Genomic DNA, 12,428 nt, shown 5'->3' on the forward strand with positions numbered 1-12,428 from the left:
GTTTTCTTCTGCTGAGGACTATGTACAACTCGTAAGCACTACAATGTTCAACTAATTCACTAAAGATGCAGGACCAAATAAAAGCCTGGTTTGCTACCTATACTGCTTTTCTAAATATTGGTGACTGTTCCAAACATTGGTATCAGGACTATACCTCTTCAAAGGCAGCCTTAGTGATGTAGCTAGTAATTATATTGAAATTACATCCAAAATGAAGTTGCAAAGCTCACAGATTTAATTCTGCTCAATAACCCCCCAAAGAGATTGAATGAACACATTCAAAATGTAGAACTACACCAATGAAACGAAGTGTTAATATAGAACCACTAACACTCTAAACATACTTGCTTAATAGCATGAAGTATGCACAGCAAACTGACAAAAAGGTTTGATTGCTGTTTGCTGTCATCAGTCACTGTCAAAGCAGTAGGCACTAAGAGGCAGAAGACCATCCCAAGTCCTAGTTAAATTTGGCAACATTTTCCAGTTCTTGTATCTATTCGTGTATACTAATTATATTCTTATTCAAACCTATTTACTCTCAGGTTTCAACCTGCACATGGCAGAATTTGGCCAGTCACCTAGATATTGAAGATGACAGAAAAAAAAAGAAATACCTTTTCTTTGTTCCATTTTCTGAATTGTTAGGTATAACTGAAAACGTGCTTATTCAGGGAACAAATATTCCTTCTTTCCAATACTTTTGTATTTAGCTCTTGCTTCATTTGTACAATCATTAAACCAATCCTTTGAGAGCCATCAACAAGTAAGTTCAACACACCGACAGCTGCAAGACATCATCCATCAAAATAGTTACATTCAGCAAGGCACTACCAATGATTTAACTCAGTGACCTAAAATTACTGGTCTCTGAATAGACACCCGTGGAAACACAACCATGAATTAACATGTCTAATTTTGACAAAATATTTTGGAGTTTTGTATGCAAATTAAATATCAATTTTGTTCCATTCTGTCGGCAGTTAAGCGAAGCATCAGTGATAGTTTGCATCTGGAAATTATAATTAATAACAAAGGAAAAAATGGAGTTCCAGCACCTCAAAATAGAAAAGAGGGGGAAAAAAAGAAAGAAAAAGCAACCCCTTATATTACAGTGTTTCACACCTTGGTCCTCAGCTATCTAGTTATCAAACAGTCTTCTCTCTCATAGCTTGCTTTCTCATTTTATTCTTTTCCAGCTTACTTCCTGGGAAGTAGGGTTTCAGTGTGTGTAGTGGTTGCTCTGGAAGACAAACATCCTAATACGAAATTCTCTTAGCTTTTATTTCTGGTCAGCCATCATATGGTATGGAATATTCCTTTGGCCAGTTTGGGTCAGCTGTCCTGGCTATGTCCCCTTCCAAGTTCTTTCCCACCCCCAGCCTCCTGGTGAGGGGGAATGTTGTAGAGACAGCCCGGATGCTGTGTGAGCACTGCGAAGCAGTAGCCAAAACACTCTTCTAGCTACCAGAACAAAAGCACAGCACTAGGAGGCCTGCTACGGGGAAAATTAGCTCCATCTCAGCCAGACCCAACACACAATCTCTGGTCAAAAAACCTTGCTGAGACGAAATTATTTTATCCTCTTATCAATCACCTGCAGAAACATTCTGCACCAAGCCAAGGAATCTGATGAAGGGTCCACATTCCCTTGGCTTCCCCTGAAAAGTTTTGCTTCTTAGAGCTCTCCCATTCTGGTTTTGCAGTATCTCTTTCTTCCTTCAGAGCATAACACACAAAGTATAACGTGTCTAACACCAGTTCAGAGTGAATAACTGTCCTTTAAAAATCCCATAGCTGCTAGAAAATAGCTGGTGAGCTGAGGCAATACATCTCAAAATAGTTTGTATTAATCCTTTTTTTCAAACAATACTTTTTAGGAAATCTTTATCTTCAGTAAGTTAGTTGTAGTACATGGCTTAGACTATTTTCAGGAGAGAGAATGGGGAAACAGCCTTCCCCTTTTTCTGTGTTTTGTGACACTGCCTGTCTTGTTATTTGCCTTTACTTGCATATAATCAGCCTCTCATATAATGCTGTGATCTTTAAATAGGTCCATTTTATTTTATTTGTTTGATGCTAGTATTACAGAAATACTGGCAATAACACAATGTCTAAATGTCCATAAAATTATACATAATTTTGAGCTATTTTCTTAAAAAAAAACCAAACTAAAACAACAAAACTGTGGGAAAAAATAATCACAATTATTGAGTCCATAAATAAATTGCACTTTTGTATAACATGTACTTTTGACAATCTTCTGAGAAAGAAAGAATTTTGCACAGTTATCTTTCTGCAGCTGCTTTCCATTTCTCCAGAGTTAGTCTGTCAAGTTGAAGCTCCCCTTAAGTGCAGGACCAGCTGGCTTGTGAGTTTTCAGATTAATCATCAGTAGCCTCTGAGAAATAAAGAAAAAGAATGAAGTCAGATGATGCATCAGTATCTTCTTCCAAATGCACCAGAAAAAACCGAGTTAATTGTAACAGGAGTTTTTGGAGTCTTGACTTAGTCCATCACAGAATTAAATCCTGAGCCCATGAGAGCCTGGATGCATTTGAAACTCATCACTTGCTGGAAGATACACTGCAGTGTCTTTCTGCATCCAGCACCAGGACAGCATTTTGAAGCATGTCTAATCTGTGAGGCAGAGTAGATCTGAGAAGAGGATTAAGACAGCTGAGATTTGTGACCTTAGTTCTGTATATTTGCTGTTCTCTCTGCCAGCTCAGGCTCCGAGTGTTGACGTGGAGTTCAGTTTCACTGATTTCACGGAGTTGAATCAGGCCCTGAGCTGGAAGCAGACATTAGATCAGAGCTGTCCTTCCACATCTTGAGGCCAATTCCTGGCATTAGCCATCTGAGCATAAACCCCAGTTATTCAGCCACCTGAGGCAGTACAGCTCGCAGACCATGTGTTGTTATAATGAACAACCAAAATACTGAGAGAGTTGGGCCCTACGGGGAAGACGGTCAATAGCCAAGGTAGAATTCTGGTACATAATCATCCTTTATTGTCAAAAAGGAGTAAGTAAGTGTTTAGTGGCACTACTATAAATCCCCTTCTGAATCTGTTAGGTGATTAATGATAGCATTTACAATATCTGAGGCTTTGGCTATGTGGTTCTGTTGTGAGAGGCATTGACATTATTGTAACAGTTCTCTCAAGACTGCTATGCTCTGCAGTAAAGTACCACCAGGATGCATGACAGAAGAATAAGGCTTTAAAAATGAATGAATGAACGAACGAACGAATGAATGAACGAATGTGGTTTAAAATCTCATTTTCTTCAGATTGAGAAATCGTCGTTTCCTGTTTGCACTGTAGTTCTGACCCATTTCTTCTGATTGTTCCCCTTCAGAGGAGTTAAATGAACAAAAATCTGTAAAATAATCGGGCTGAATTGCAAACCTGAGGAAAGCTCATTTGGTTTCTCTCCCAAGAGAAACACTAATTAGATATGTCTTAAAAAGCTGTATTTAGACAGTTTGAGTTATGATTTGGAGGCAATCTATAGAGTGGAAGCTCAGCTGAACAAACCCATGCAGTGCACATGTGCAAATGCAAGACAAAAAAAATCCAAATATAGGCAAAAAGGAAACAAGGAATAGAATCATTCAAATAGGGCATCAGAAGTATTTTCACAGTCCTGAAACAGCCTAATCCTGTGAGGAACTGACTACCACAGAAAACTGAACACATCCAAGCCATGTTCAGAAACTAGCCCCACTAAAGAGAGACATGTCCTGATAAACAAAAGCAAAAAAGCACACATACCTGTTTAATGTTCTTCCTGTAAGCTCCATCTTGTCCTAGTTATAAGTGAATAAACTCCATTTATTTTACTTTAACCTTCACCACTGGAGGGGAAGGTACAGTAAGAGGGAAAGATGGGACTGTGCAATTCTTTTTTTAACCAAAATGAATGAGCTTTTTCTGGGTTTGAATAAAAACAAATGCTGAATACACAGCAGCTGCTGTGTTCCATTGAAATCAATGGAAAACATCCCACATATTTTGGTGTAACAGGATTGGATCCTTTATATATCTGTGAAAGCCTTAGCATCCACTTAAAGCCAGTCATTTTTACAAGCAAAATCACAACACGAGACACTAAAGGCTAAACTTCCCAAAGAAGGAGCAGTAAGCCTTTAACATTGCTCGGTTTTCCTCCAATAGCAAATAGAGGCATTTGCATGAGAATAGACCAGGGCACAGGTAGATAAGGAACCTTCCCGTCCATTGCCCAAGCAAGCACTCAGCTGGATCCTTTATGTAGCACAACCAGTTTGTAGAGCATTTCACAGAAAAGCACGTACATGGCTCTGCCGGTGGTTCTCTGTCAGAAGAGAGCCCGGAGGGGTGGGAAGCACATGGTCACTGATCAGCAGGGATCAGCCTGAGAGAGGTGTGGAAACTCCTGCTGAATGTGATCCTACCTGTGAATTCACTTAACACCCTGTGTGAGTCAAACTGCCTGAAGACACAGGCTCAGTGAGCTGTGCAGGAGCACTACAGATGCTCAGATTTTTCATGCTGCTCTGTTGAAACAAACATGATTGCAAATGCAGCCTTGTTAATGTTTCCCCAGGTGACTAGCTTGGGATAATAAGTATACACAAGAACACTTATTTCTTAAGCTGCTTCTCAGGACAATCCTATCTCTTAGTGAACATAAAACTATCCTGCTGTCTCCAGGGGAATTTCAGCAAAATGCTAGTCAGGCCTGATAGAGATACAGCCAATAGGGACACAGCCCAACTCTTCCAAACAGAGTAAATTGGCATTTTCAGCCACATAGTGGTGGCAAGGACAAGGAAAGAGAGACACTTACATGAACTGTAAAGTATGGCTTAAAAGCTTTTCTCATTGTGCTTTATGAAGGCAGTTGCTGTCATTGCTGGGCCTCACTGGTGAGCCTGAGGAAACAGCTGACAGCCTGCAGCCAAATGCTGGTAGTCGCAGATTAAAGATGTCTCTTTCATGAAGTCATAAATATCTTTACTTGGATCTAGCAGCAGTCTGCGCAAGCTCCAAGATGGACTGTGTCCTGAGATACATGAGACAGGCGATGAGTGGTAGGTCTCTAACTGTCTACTGTAACTCTCTAACTACTCTTTCTGTAAGCACTGTGCCAAGTTGTAAACTGAGAACTAAAGAAACTAAAGAAATTGTATGGGAAAGCTACCGGGGGCTAACAGCTCCAAGTGTCCATGTGCTGACCCTCATTTCAGCAGCACTTTGAGCAGTCTGCTGCCTCCCATCAGAAAGCAATGACTTACCTCAACCACTGAGCAAAGAAGAGAATAAAAAATCCTATCATCATCTTTATTTTGCTTTGGAGTTATTTTAGCCAACACTCTTTATTTCCATGTACTGTCTACAAGGCTCCAGGTGCAAAGTATGCCTCGCAAATACAGGTGTTAATAATAGCCATTAAAAGCAAGCATTTGAAAATGCAACAGAAGTTCAATATTTCATCAGAGTGCCGAGTCCTGCTGAACTTTCATTTACCTGGTAATGCTAAATATCATTATATGACTTTCTGCTAACCAGAGAGTAAATCAGGACGGCAGCACTCCAACATGGTTCCATAGAAACAACCTGCAGCTATGGCCAGTCCCAGGTCACACAAATCAGATGAGGCAAAGGTGAAATGCTGAAGTAAGAAATGCTTTTAAAGAGCAAATATCACTGGCTGACGTGGTGAAAACTGTTGTCTTATGATATCAAGATGACCACAGACAACAGAGGCAAAGACTCCAGAAATCTTTGCCAGTGAGAACATGCTGTATACAAGCTTTGCATAAACAAACAAGCTGTCTGAGAGCTGGGATCAGTGAGTAATGTACTCCCTCGATGATTAACCTCAACAGAGCATGTTATTGGCTCTCAGCGCTCTCTTGGTGGGAGAGACAGGTTCTTGTTAGATGGCTCTTCTGTCTCTCTTTGGCCAGGTTGGATGGGGCTTTGAACAATCTGGTCTAGTGGAAGGTGTCCCTGCCCATGGCAGGGGGTTGGAACTAGATAATCTTAAGTTCCCTTCCAACCCAAACCATTCCATGATTCTACAATTACTGTGAGGTATCTTTTGTAGTGTGAGTACACTACACTAATAGCACTCAGTTACCTATGCCCTAACTCCTTTTAACTTCAATCCACTCATGGTTAAGGTATGATAACTTACCATAGACTGGCACAGCTCATGTTGCCCATGTGTGAGGAATGAGGAAGACTATACCTCATCCTGTGCCCCTTGGCATGAGTAGACCTGTGGGATTGCCTTGGGGATGTACAGCCATTTCAGCAGGACTCAAGGCAGGAGTATCAATATATTTTTGCTAATGTCACTGCAGCATCTGTGAACACTATTCTGCTTATTGTCTACATAATTCATATTCAGAGAGACAGCGAAGCACTGCAATACAGTGCTCTGGATTAGCTGCCAAAGAGATCGCAGCTAATCTTCTGATGCCTCTTCAAAAGTCAAACGAGAAATGGCAACACAGCCGCCACTGGGAGAAGAGAATTCCCAGGATGGTGCCTCTTTTTTTCAGCAGAGAGGAAACTCAGGGAAAACTTTGGCTGGTCAGCAAACCTGAGGGCTAGAGACAGACCCAGGGAATTCCTTGAAATAGCTTGAGAGGCTGGCAATAAGACAGAAGAACTCCTGAGATTAATCCTGCTAAAATCCTGTGGCTGATAAGAATTAACCATGCTTGCACCTGCCTACATACAGAACAACAAATACTGGCTGGTTTGATGCTGATAATGAGAGGGAAAGGAATGTTTTGCTAGATTCCTATTTATTGCCTTACATATGGAGAAGAGCACTGAAGGATAAGTTTCATGCCCCTTGAGAATAGCTTTCCTAAAGTTAGGTTATCCTTAAACCCTTTTCTTGACGAGGGAAATAGGCATATTAGAAACCATGATGAGCTAAGTGTTCTTATGCAGAAATAAGGAGACTAAAAATTAGCTTTAGAGACTTGTGTCTTGCTACTGAGAGACTGGGCAGGAGGGCTCAGCAGTCTCTTCTGCTTTTTCCATTGCCAGGTAGCTGACACTTACAGAGAAAAACCAAAAGTCCTTTAGTCCTTTTGGTTTTAGTAAGATGTTCAAAAATAAATCCCCAAACTATTGAAAAGTGACATTGCTGCATATTACTCTGTCTGAAAAACATACAAGGTAGGTCAGGTGACTAAACCACTGCTGTACTAGTTTCAAAGAATAATGAAAATTAAATTAGGACAGTACTCTAGAAATCACTGTACCACACAGAAGTTAGTAGTCACATTAATTGTGGCTACATTTTATTTATGTATAGTATGCGGGAGTGAACAGTAGAGGGTGTTAGTTTAAAGGAAAACTCGAGTTCATTCTCTGGAATATCTCCTGTTTGCTACAATTCTCAGCAAAATATATCAGGTGCTGAGAAGCACAGCTGTGGCTCAGTGTAAATGGCACTGGGGAACCTGTCCATCACCTTGTCTTAAAGACCAAAGCAAATAAAAGAATTGCAAACAAGTCCCTTTTCCCACCTCAAATATTATTTCACAAATAATTTGTGTCCTAAGAGTCCAACTGGGGATAGGTGGGTTGGGGGTTTTTTGTCCCCTCATAGTACAATGTTTCAGCAGGCAAGCTCAGGCTTCAGCTGGGCTCGGGCAGACAATGTGGTCCTGACTAGAGCCTGGGGCTAGATCCTGCCAGATGCTAGGTACTATGCAAACACCACCAGCACCCTCAAGCCACATAACCCTGGAGTGAGCCCTGGGCCAGAGTTTTAGTACTATTTATGCATTCTGTGGGGTTTTCAGGAGCAGCAGCCACTTAAATCAGCAAGAAATAAGTATTTTTGAATGTCTCTGTCAGTTCCTGTCTCTTTTGGCACCTTGATGCACCCCAGGGCATGCAACTGCAGGCAAATAGTGCTCTCATATAAGAGACAAGCTCCCTTTTTCATTTGCTTTGGCAGCTGAGAGGAGAAAAGAGCCACGGGGGCTTCTTTCTTCCACTAGTGAAGTACTGTTTGAACAAACACAAGGAGCAAATGTGTCAACTACAAAAGCAGGCCAGCAAGGAAGAATGGCACTGACAGGGCCGGGCACTCCATGCACAGCTGAACCCACCTGTAGGTTGCAACAGATTTAAAAAGGCGCCGTTTCCTCAGCCAGGAAGCCTTTCTCTTTGCTGTCCAGCTGACAGATCTGGCTTTGCAATCAGCAAGTTTCAGGATGGTAGTTATGTTAATGTTTTTATGTCATTATGACTATTTTTTAGGCTTGAATGATTTTTAAATGTACTTTGCAGAATGTATAAATGTTCTCTTGATGACTTTCCGGGCAGCAGCTCAGAAAACGTTTTTAATGAGATTTTTTTCCCTGGCATGCCCTGGTATCAGTAGGTGTGCCTTTGTTTTCTAAAACTTTCTAAGGGAAAAATGATTTCTTTCACTCTTCATATAATCAAGCAGATATAAATAGTAGAGAATATAAATGGACAAACCTAAGCCTCTCCTGCAGTATTCACCAGATGGAATGACTTCACTGGCAGGGCTCAGTGCTATTTTAAGTGCTGTAGATTATCTCACCCAGCATCTAGCAGCAGACCAAATGAGTCTTCCAGAAGTCTTATGTCATATATGCCAGGTTGAACCAGATGTCTTGGAGACCCTTAGGCATGTCAGATAGCACTGGACAGATGTGTCTATGCAGCTGGACTTCAACCTGTTCTTTTCAATTCTATGTGTCTAAAGAGAAAAAAAGAAAATTGAGATTTAAAGTTCTTTAATTTATTTAGGCTTCCTCAGGAAGCATATTTGTGGCTACAGTATTCATGAGCATCACATCTACATCCTGAATCACTGGATTTTCCTCCCACTCAAGTCAGTTAGATACTAAGTTTGTATTCTGGACACACACATGCTCCTCACCAAGTGCTTGCATTTACATTTCATCTCTCAGCTGAAAATTGTCAAGTGTGGGTCTTACCACTCACTTTGCTAACTTTCTTTTGTACATTTTAGTTCATAAAACCCCATTTAGGTCACAAGTGAGACACATTTAAGAAGTATTACATAGTCATAAGCACCAGGTGAATATTACAGGAATTAACTGAAGTCATGCACGTTGGTGTCTAGAGCGCAACAACCCCATAAAGTGATCTGGGGCCACTGCTGGAAACATCAAAACTGCAGCACCATTGAGCTCAGCATTACACAGCTAGTAAGAAGACCCAAGCCCTTGTAGAAGTACTCATAATCTAATTCAAGGAGAAAAAAAAAAGAGGCAAAACAATAGGTGTGCATGTAGGTTCAATGTACAATAGAACTACCTACTCCACCAGAGCCAACTATGTAAGTATTCTCAAATTTCTTTGCCAGTTTCTGCAAAGGAATGGACCTCACCTCTCATCTTCTCCCTGACTTCTTTAAAGTTAAAAAGTGCTTGCCAAAGCACATATAAACCCCATATGTACAGGGTCACATATATACAGGAACAAAAGTTTCAATGGCAGACACAGCCAATGGTGGGAGGTAAGGAATAGCGTGTCCAGTGCTTTGGCATGCTGTAAACTTCAAGGGCTTTGCACTCAAATTATACAGGTTATGGTTAAAACTGGTAAGACTGGTCGTTTGAATGCATTAATCTCTTTTTAAGCAATACAGAGTGGGTAGGCTTGGAAAAGGGAGAAAAGTGGACCACAGGTTACCAGTCAGCTGCCAGCTTGTCACTAGGAAAGTTCCTCTCGGTGGACCAGATTCCATCCTGCATAAAGTGTCGCAGATTTATAGAAGAAAGGATGCCCCAAATGCCCACCGACTACAGAAAATGGTGGGTCTTTGCTCTTTTGTGCCACTTAAAAGGTACATCCTCTTAAGCTTTTCCCTTGGGTGTAACCCATTTCTTCGTGGCAGTAAAATATGCAATCTCCTGCTGCTCTTACAGCCAGAATGAAGCTAAAGATTCCATGCTACACAAATGAGAAAGAAGAGGCAAAGAATATTAATTTTGTCAAGGAAGACATGAAGGAAGTCTATGTGTAGCTTTTGTTCTCAGGACGAAAGCACAAAATGACAGCATGTAGCTGCTCTTTGACCACGAGGGCTGGCAGAGCTGCATGGGACTAGCAAGCACAGCACCACTTGTCCCAGCCAACACTAATGTGGCTAAATGCATTTAGGCATATATTTAACTAAGAGAACGAACAGACCAACTCTGAGCTGCCAGCACTGCAGGCATGCTCACAGTGTAATTGTCTGAAAACATATTTTTAAATTCATGTGTCAAAAATATTTAAGCACTCAATACCAGACTGTTAAGTTGAAGTGCTGCCTCTTGTTTGGCAAGGAAGGGTCTGAGTTTCCTTCATCTGTAAAGCAGCTGCATGAAAGAAAGGTTGGAGTTGTGCAAAGCATTTGACGCTGTCCCAACATCCTTGTCTCCAAACTTGAGAGACATGGATTTGATGGATGGACCACTTGGTGGATAAGGAATTGGCTGGATGGTCACACTCAAAGAGTTGCAGTCGATGGCTCAATATCCAAGTGGAGACCAGTGATGAGTGGTGTTCCCCAGGAGTTGGTGTTGGGACTGGCATTTTTCAACACCTTTGTCAGCAACATGGACAGTGGGACTGGTGTACCTTCATCAAGTTTGCTGGTGACACCAAGCTGAATGGTGCAGTCAACACACTGGAAGGAAGGGATGCCATCCAGAGGGACCCCGACAGGCTCAAGGTGTGGGCCTGCACAAACCTCATGAAGTTCAACAAGGCCAAGTGCAAGGTCTTGCACCTGGGCCAGGGCAATCCCAGGCACAAATACAGGCTGGGCAGAGAATGGATTGAGAGCAGACTTGAGGAGAAGGACTTGGGAGTGTTGGTTGATGAGAAACTGAACATGAGCCAGCTTCAGTGTGTGCTTGCAGCCCAGAAAGCCAACTGTATACTGGGCTGCATCGAAAGAAGCGTGACCAGCAGGTTGAGAGAGGTGTTTCTCCCCCTCTACATCACTCTTGTGAGACTCCACCTGCAGTACTGTGGTCAGCTCTAGGGGCCCCAACACAAGAGGGATGTGGACCAGTTGGAGCGGGTCCAAAGAATGGTCATGAAGATGGTCAGAGGGCTGGAGCACCTCTCCTATGAAGACAGGTTGAGAGAGATAGGCTTGTTCGGCCTGAAGAAGAAAAGGCACCAGGGAAGCCTTCTAGCAGCCTTCCAGTACCTAAAGGGGACCTACAAGAAAGCTGGAGAGGGACTTTTTACAAGAGCATGTAGTGACGGGACAAGGGGGAATGGCTTTAAACCGAAAGAGGCTAAATTTAGATTAGATATTACTGTGAGGCCAGTGAGACACTGGAACAGGTTTGCCCACAGAAGCTGTGGCTGTCCCATCCCTGCGGCTTTGAGCAACTTGGTCTAGTAGAAGGTATCCCTGCCCATGGCAGGGGAGTTGGAACTAGGTGGTCTTTAAGGTCATTTCTAATCCAAATTACTCTGTGATTCTATGATTCTACAGTAAACCTTGGCAGGAACTTTCTTGCAAAATATTTTTTCTCTAGTGGTATACCTCTTATAACTTATTAAATAGGCAAATTACATACCACGACACCTGTCTTGATGTGAATGAAAAACTTTTCAGTAAGTACCCAAATATACTTCTGCTCAGGAAAAAAGGGACCCCAAAATAAAGGTATAACACACCCTGCCTTGGTATTTAAGTCTGCCATCATTCTATGAGTTATTTATTCAATCCAGCAGCATCTTGCCTTTTAATGGACAACTCAGAGTCAGTATCCATGACCTCCTACAACAGCAATCCCTACAAAAACTTGCCTAGACCCTGTATTTTGTATGCTTATCTTTATATTTATAAATTTTAATACTTTGCATGCCTAGCAAGGGAAAAGCTCTTTCAGTTCAAGGTGGCTTTCATGTTAGAGAAATGAAAACAAAAGGAAAGAATAAACGGCAGCATCTGGGTGGTGAATGAATGCAGTATGTGTGAAAAGACTTTCAGAACAAAGCCAGGCTCTGCATACAGGCAGAGAAGATGAAAGGCATGAGGAATAGTGGAAAGAAAACAAAACATTTTCTGCTATATTCCCCATCTGTATTCATTGCAGTGCCTGAATTAACTCTCCACACACATTTCTTGGTAAAAGGTTTGGTTTTCTATTTTAGCGATGAAAAGTGAGTAGATTCACAGTATGTTGTACTGGAAAGAGCATGGAGAGATGGTAATTCTACAAATTGCTGGGATGTTAGAAGACTATCCCTCACATGCCCAGAAATCACACTTCATGTTCCTAGCAAACACAGTCCCACTTCATCTCAGGAAGCAGGGAGACTAATGTCCCAAAGACCAAAGCGCCCCATACTGCAGAGCTGGACCCTGCAATAGCTCCAGCCAGCGCAGCACCTG

The sequence above is a fragment of the Strigops habroptila genome, chromosome 2, assembly GCF_004027225.2.
Source record: "Strigops habroptila isolate Jane chromosome 2, bStrHab1.2.pri, whole genome shotgun sequence".
Taxonomy (NCBI): domain Eukaryota; kingdom Metazoa; phylum Chordata; class Aves; order Psittaciformes; family Psittacidae; genus Strigops; species Strigops habroptila.